Here is an 8,338-nt window from a genome sequence, read left to right on the forward strand (position 1 = left end):
CATCAAAATTAATGGCTCTACGACATACAATTATGGCTGTATGTATGCGCCCTTATGGCTGTTTTATATGTCTTCGCAAAGTTAAATTTTATTTAAGAGAAGTGGCATTTGAAAACGTTTGCTAATTTTACAAAATATTAATAGAACAAGTTCAAACATCAAATGTTATTTAAATCAACGCATAGTAGAAACCCTAATAATCCATATCCTTTTTAAATTTCACAAAAATTATGTCTGGCCTTTGAATAATGACAATTTGAAAATCGGCTACCAAAAATTGCAATCTCAAGGCACGTTCTTTTCGAAGATAACATCTGATTTTAGCAGCTGTTAGTCTTAACAGTAGGCTGTTATTGAACATTTTAAGTTCAGCACCTTAAAATTTGGAGTTTTATTAATATGTTAACATAAAAAAATTATAAATTTTCGTACTTCGAAACAAGACTAAATACCCGAAAAACGGAAAATTCCCCATGGTGCTCTTCAGCCAATGCGTGTTAAATGCGTGCGTGCGTATGCCCGTGTGTGTGCATGTGTGAATAATTATTGAAATATCAGTTGCTCGAAGGATTCAGGGGATCTCGTAGTCGAGCAGTCTCGACTAGAGCTTTCTTGCTTGTTTAATTCAATAATGTTTGCAAATTGCTTCCCGTTGGCATAAACCCGTTGAGTTAAGATTCCTAAGAGATTATATATTGCATTTAAGTACAGGCTGCGTGCTGGTCACTCTAAAAAATTAAGTCCTGAGTCTGAAATAATTCCTGCAGGAAAATCCGATTGTCACCGTAATAACCCTCTCCAAATGGTACTAAAACATTTTCTAACAGTTCAACATAATTATGTGCATTCATTCTATGCGTTATAAAACATTTTGAAGTCTTTCCATTATAGCCGAACGCAGGCCGTATCATTAAAGACCATCCATGAAAATTGACTTTTTGTGGGGCTCGCACATTTCGATAATAACATCGGTAGCCATCAGGATATGTAATTATGAACTTTGTATTTGTTGGCAAACTGTAATCGAGTAGCTTTATGCCTTGGTAATAGCTCTTGTTTCAAGAGATATTTATTTTCATATGAAACATGTTCTGAGCTCACAAAACACAACGTATCTGAGATGCACTGATATTTGTTTTAACCGCTAGATTTTTTATTCTTCTCTTCTCCCGTTTGTTAATCAATGGTATAAATTTATTTAAAACTCATTTATTTATATTTGTTTTAATAGTTTAAAACCAATTCTTTTGTTAATATTTCGTGGTTAATAGCACGTGGTTATCAAACCGCAAATGTAAGCAATGTAATTTTTTCGTTCTGAAAGTCAACCTCAGCTCCTAACAATAAACACAACTGGAAGACCTTGCGGTACTTTTTGGTACTTTAACAATGAAAGGGATATCGGAAAAATTTTGTTTTTCTGGAAAATATAATGCTTTAAGTGTTTGTAACTTAACAGTAACATATTTCGCACACTTTATATACCCAGTTTGACAACCCAAAATCAATAAGATATGGCCGATATTTGTCTTCAGTTTTACACTTAAAATTGGAAGTCATTAATATTTGTGACGTCCTCCATTAATTTGCACAAAAACAATATATACCGACTTCACTGCTCTTAACTATTTTTGTATGTCGTATTTATAAAAATTTTCCGTAAGTTTAGATCGAATACGGTTAAAAACGGCTTTAGTGCTATAAGAGTAGAATATAGGCGTATCCGTTTTCTGACTCTATAATTTGCCTAAAAGCTATTTGTATATGTATATGTTGATTACAACCATCATTTGTATAAATGAAGTTTCTCTAATATTTATAATTATCTGCCCACGCTCTAATTCCTACACATACAGAAAAGTAAATTCATACATTAGGTAAATTCTATACTTTGGAAAAATATTAGAACCTCTTTAAAAGTATAAAAATGTACAAGGATACTATGACTGAACGTAAGAAATGAAAAAAAAAAACCTAAATAGACGCTAGCAGTAAAGTGTTGACAGCCCCGTGTTTCAGTTTAAGAGATTACTCAATCCACGCAGACTCAAGGATAAAACAGCGAAAACGAGGAAACCCAGAAAAAAAGAGAGTCACAGACGCGCAAGAGCGCAGAGTTTGACGCACACTACATATGAATGGTGGTTGTGTGACAGAGTTTATTTGGGGTTGTTTTTTATGTTTTTAATGACATTTGTTCGACTGCCGGTAAACTGTTTTGTCCTGGAATACTGTATTTAGCAACAATAAAGTCCAAGCTAAGTTGGATAGAATCAAAAAGTAGAAAAATGAAACAAATATTTGCATTCGTGTACTAGCTAAAGCATATCTCCAGAATTTAAAATTCGTATACTTATTAACGAAAGCAAAATGAGTATATGGGTTTGTGCAATGTCCTCCTTGCTGTCCGTGTCCATTCCACCTACACAGTAAATTAGTGTCATGGCTTAAAACCTGTATCAAACATTTTCACAAAATTAAATTTTTATTCTAGGTCCATATTATAGGCCCGCAGATCGAGTTTTTTCCTTGTAACGAATTGGTCAATATGCTTTACCTAGCTGTTAGTGGAAGTACTACTCAATATCAAAAAGATATAATGGATATATTTGCTCATTAGAGTCGTGACAAACCAAAAAGAAGTATCTTATAGAATACATCTAAAAACTCGAGAAGTAAAAAACTCTAGTCGAAAATGATCCCTTTTCCCAATACATAGGCGTAGATTCAGTTCTCTAACATCAATAAAGCTAAATTTGAAAAGAAGCTTGATATTTATATCCTATTTACCATCTATAGTTTTTTCATAGATTTTTCAAAAAAAATAACTTATTTACGAAATTTTTGCTATGTAGCTTTATAGCAAATTAAGTATTACCCCTTTTGCTACGCCCCTAATAGATATATCCGCCACACCTTAGATCGACGCGTTCAAACATACAGACAGACGGACATGGATAATTCGTCTCAGTTCGTCGCCCTGATGAAGAATATATATATGGGGTCTGCACCGCCTCCTCCTGTCCTTTACATACATTTAACAAAACCATTATAACCTGACGAAAAAAAAAAAGGTAGAATTAACTTTCTAGCTCTAAAACAGAAGATTCAGTTTTGCCACACCCCTAACGGACATAGATATAGATGCCCTATCTTTTTTATCTTAGGTGATCAACGTGTACATTTCAAATTGCAGATTTCTAGCTCTTCAACTAATGTATTTAATACCGGAAAATGCATTTCCACTCCCCTAAAATTTAAGACTTTATAATTCAACGGTATAGACGAGAATATAATTCAAATTTTAAACCAAGCGTATAGAGTTGAACAAAATTGCGTTCATACAGACGGTCGGTCAGACGGATGGATTGACAGCAAAAATAAAATCAATATACGCGCTTCACTTCAGTAAGTTCAAAAATTATAGTACTTGCTCAGAATCATACAGTTTGGCAAGAAAGTGTTTACACATAGGGAAAAAATTTTAATTTTTTACTTTGAAGCGAAATAAAAGCATTAAGAATATGCATATTCAATTTTTTTTAAATGAAAATAGGTAAATTAGACTATAAACTATATTAGTAAGTAAAAGAAATTACAATATGTTTCCATTAACAAAAGAAAATAACAAAAAACAAAAGAAGTAACAAAAATCAGCTGTGTGTAAACACACAACTAAAACAATTAATTCATTATAGTGTTTTAACTACTTTTTAGTTAAAACTAATCATTTTTTTGGCCACTTTTGGCATCTATGACTGCTCCCAAGCGTCTATTCATCGATTGGACCAAGTTTCTTACATATTCCACTGGGATATTTTGCCATTCCTCCAAAACATTGGTTTTTCGCTCAGTTTTATTCTTTGGTTACCTCTTTGCGGTCCTCTTCTTCAGATAAGCCCACAAATTCTCAATGAGGCTTAAGTCCGGGCCTTTAGCTTGCGTATCCATCACATTTTTCCAGTTATAAAGAAGCCAGCACCTCACAATATGCGCCTTATATTTGAATCTTTGTCTTGATAAAACCTAAAAGTTGGTTTGCCATTGACAAAGAATCCAAATTTGTTGGCTCTGGTTACTAAATGTGTGCGCAAAATGTGAAAATACTGTCCAACATCCATGGTGTTCTCAATGAAACAGAGATATCCAACTGCTTTGCTTGAGATGCACCCCCAGACCGAACGCTTTCCAAAATCAACAGTCGGTATTATATTTTTCTTCTCGAGGGCTTTTAGGGGCTTGCGCCACTTTCTAGTTGGACCATTGTTATAATATACCATCTTTTTGGATTCATCGCAAAATATTACATCATCCCGATATGAATCTGGCAGATTTTCGTGCATTTTAGCAAACATTAGACGCTTTTGAGCGTGATCTGCCGACATCAGTGTTTTTTTTTCGGGCTAGTCGGGACGACAGATCGTTACTTTTTAGTGCTCTTCTGACACTTTCCCGGGAAATGGTTATGCTACACTCCTCCTTCAGGTCACTGGCAAGCATCCTGATCAAAATAGTTGGTTTCTCGTCCATTTTTCTGAGCGTAATTCGCTCTACCCTGGGTGATAATAGAAGAGGCCGTCCTTTAATTTTAACCTTTAACCTCTAACTCAAGCCTATCCTCTTTTTTTTGCTCGGCTTAGTATATTATATACCGTTTTCCAAGAAATCAAAAACATTTGGCCAATCTCTGTGGCAGTTTTACCCGCTAAGAGGCATCCAAAGAATAAAACTGAAATGAAAACCAATGTTTTGGAGGAATGGCAAAATATCCCAGTGGAATATGTAAGAAACTTGGTCCAATCGATGAATAGACGCTTGGGAGCAGTCATAGATGCCAAAGGTGGCCAAAAAAATGATTAGTTTTAACTAAAAAGTAGTTAAAACACTATAATGAATTAATTGTTTTAGTTGTGTAAACACTTTCTTGTCAGCTGATTTTTGTTACTTCTTTTGTTTTTTGTTATTTTCTTTTGTTAATGGAAACATATTGTAATTTTTTTACTTACTAATATAGTTTATAGTCTAATTTACCTATTTTCATTTAAAAAAAATTGAATATGCATATTCTTAATGCTTTTATTTCGCTTCAAAGTAAAAAATTTAAATTTTGTCCCTATGTGTTAACACTTTCTTGCCAAACTGTATATTTCCTTTGAAACTCGAAAGCTAACAAATTAACTTTCTGTTGATGCACAATGAAAAATTTAGTTTGCAATTGTGTAGTTACAAAAATATATACAAAACAAATATGATTTTGTTCTTATTGTTGACTTTAAAATGCGGTCAGAAGCTTTTTGATTTTCTTCAATACTTGAATATGTACAATCTATAAGTATCGATTTCCACGCTTCTGCACTATTTTAAAGCACAACTTTCGTTTTGTATGTGGCACACTAGTTTTTTAATCACATTTATGATGTAGTAAACAAATAAAAAGTTGAAAGATAGACGATAATTAAAAGTTTTCCATGGTCCTAGATTTTGGATACATATCATATTGCGCACCGCAACTATTGAAAATCAATAAGCATATAATAGAAACAAGTAAGAAAGCTCTGGTCGAGGCCGCCCAACTGCGAGATCCCGTGAGCCATTCGAGTAACTGATATTTCAATAATAATAATTCGCACATGCACACACACAGACATATGCACGCACACAAAAACACGTATTGGCTGCAATGGTGGCTTACTATGGGAAATTAATTGTTCAATAACTTCTCGTGTCGATGGACGATCTTAATGAAACTTTCAGATTATGATTACATAGACATGCATGTATGTAATGTAATGTATGCCAAAGCACAAGTCTCTACTATTTGAAATACGCCCTTTACAAATATGTGGGTAAGGGGGTGAATATAGGTGAACGAATACACTTGACTATGATGGTGTTTAGTTGCGTATTGATCTTTATTCTTCTGAGCCTGGGTTTATATACCCTGAGTCATGCATAATTTCAACCCTTAAATCTAGTGCGTCTATTGCTGAGTGTGTAAGGCTCAGCATTGGTCTATTACATATTCTTATCGTATCGCTGAGGTTGTAAGGCTCAGCGTTCGTCTATTACATATCTGACTCTGGGGTTGCAAGGGTTGGTGTCCATTTGTGTATTTATAGAGTCTGTACATGTGAGTTTTATCTTTTCCCAGCGCACTACCTGCTAGTCGTAGAGTGCGTCGGAGGCATGTATACGATCTTCGTATATTCATATGTTCATGCGTGAACATTCTGCGGGGGGCCAAAATGTGTAATGTCCAGAGCTGCTATCTGTGGATTTCTTAACAATATACAGGACAAATACAAATTTAATAATTGTTAGTATTCTTGACGAAATGATCATGCTTGCAATCCTTATGTTCGTGCCTGAACAATAGGGGTGGAGTGTATATTTTGACAAACATCGAAATTCCATAAAGTACATATGAATCTATATTTAAAATTTGGCGACTCTAGCTTTGAAGGTGTAGCACATATAAATTTATAACTGGTTTTCGATCATGTTTTTAATCGATAACAAAATAACGAGGCCAGTTATCGATTTTTTAAGCAAATCTTGATATGTACGTGGTAAACACGGACCAAGGAAAAAATATTAAGTCTCTAGCTCTTATATCTTCTGAGATCGACGCGTTTAAACATACGGACAGACGGGCGGACGGACAGAGCTACATCGACTCAGCATGTCGCCCTGATCAAGAATATATATACTTTATGCCAAGCCTCCTTTTGCCTGTTACATACTTTTAACAAAAACCTTATACCCTGATTTCCCATTTTCAACGGGTTCAGGGTTTTAGATTACAAAGAGTGCTTGCTATAAACATTGGCTAACAACAACTTCACAACTCACATTCATGCTTAATGTAGTATCATTAAAATTCTTTGCTATCGTGTGTGTGCAAAATTTTAATAACTTTTGCTACCAAAAAATCATTTTCGAAACCTTTACTCTGTAGTATACATCTACAGCAAAATAAATTATTTATTTAGTTAAAGTCGGGGAAATATTGGATATTATATTCATTTTATTATTTCACTTGTGATACTTGCAACGTTATTATGTAATCCTTATGATTTTGTTTGTATTCCCGTTACATTTAGCGCAAATTTTTTTTCTATTTTTACAAATTTTCTATCACATAAACGCACTAACATGCAAAAACACAATGAACTGTCATTTAAAGAGGGGAATATATATATATATATATATATATATATATATATAACGTTACCGTTATACTTCTTCCTGTTTACCGTCCATTTCTTAATTGAAACACACATACGGCTGAGCCAAACTACGTCGACTATCTAACTGAGAGGACGGTCAGCGTTCATTGTGAAAAAGACACTTTTAAATATTTGTAACAATAATGCCTTAAAGTTGTATTTGAAAAACAGAAAGAGAGAAAACATGGAGTCATGTAAGTAGAAGAGAAGACACTAAAGCTGTCTTCTCTTCGTATGTATATACGTATTAAAGTAGTGGTTGTATTTCTTGTCTTACCGTTTATAAAAAATTGAGGGTTGTTTACAGGGTGCACATATATTTGAATCAATCTGTGACTAGTTTTACTACGCATGCGTTAATCCAATAAAGAAACAAGTAAGAAAGCTCCAGTCGAGACTGCTCGACTACGAGATACCCTGAACCCTCCAAGCTGATATTCTAATCATTCTGCACTTCTTTTATGCACACATACATACACATGCATCCACACGCACGCATAAGCCTGCGCTCTGCTAACTGCGCAGTAAGCAGCGACTGCGCTTGGGCTGCGCTGCAGTGTGGGCAATATTATGAGAATTTATTTGTTAAATAATTTCTTTTGTAGACGATCTTAATGAAACTTTTAGAGCGTAATCATATGGTGAATATGTGTGTATATTCCAAAGCCCAGTCTCTAGTATTTGAAATACGCTTTTTACAAAAGTGAGGGTGAGGGGGTGAATTTAAGGGTGGGGGGTAAATTTTAACAAAAACCGAAATTGTATTAATTGCATATAAGCATACATTAAAAATTTGGAGACTCTAGCAATAAGGGTGCAGAAGATATAATTTTATAACTGGTTTTCGAAAAGGTTTTTTATCGATAAAAAAAGATCGGGATGAGTTAGCGATTTTTAATGATAAACTTGATATGCGCGCTGTAATTACGGACATTTAAAAAAGAAATTTGAAGTCTCTAGCTCTTATATCTTCTGAAATCGACGCGTTCATACATACGGACGGACGGACGGACGGACGGACAGACAGACGGACAGGGCCAAATCGATTCAGCTCGTCGCCCTGATCAAGAATATATATACTTTGTGGGGTTTGCCACGCCTCCTTCTGC

The 8,338-nt window shown here is 34.5% G+C and overlaps 1 protein-coding gene across 14 annotated transcripts in view; it reads right to left on the reverse strand.

Annotated features, from left to right (window-relative positions):
* sff (BRSK family serine/threonine-protein kinase sugar-free frosting) overlaps nucleotides 1–7,408 on the reverse strand; it is a 58,394-nt gene extending 50,986 nt beyond the window's left edge. For 3 of the 14 annotated variants that reach the window (XM_089468822.1, XM_089468817.1, XM_089468815.1), the window contains exon 1: nucleotides 1,873–3,486. The gene's annotated coding sequence lies outside the window, so the exon portion shown is untranslated. Of the gene's footprint in view, nucleotides 1–1,872; nucleotides 3,487–6,159; nucleotides 6,280–7,052; nucleotides 7,157–7,234 lie in introns of those variants that run through there. The other 11 variants (XM_089468819.1, XM_089468818.1, XM_089468820.1 and 8 more) reach the window with 10 other exon arrangements.
* Between the last annotated feature and the right edge of the window lie 930 nt (nucleotides 7,409–8,338).

This window comes from Drosophila arizonae, chromosome 4 (assembly GCF_054131065.1).
Source record: "Drosophila arizonae isolate 15081-1271.41 chromosome 4, UAZ_ARI_1.0, whole genome shotgun sequence".
Lineage (NCBI taxonomy): Eukaryota > Metazoa > Arthropoda > Insecta > Diptera > Drosophilidae > Drosophila > Drosophila arizonae.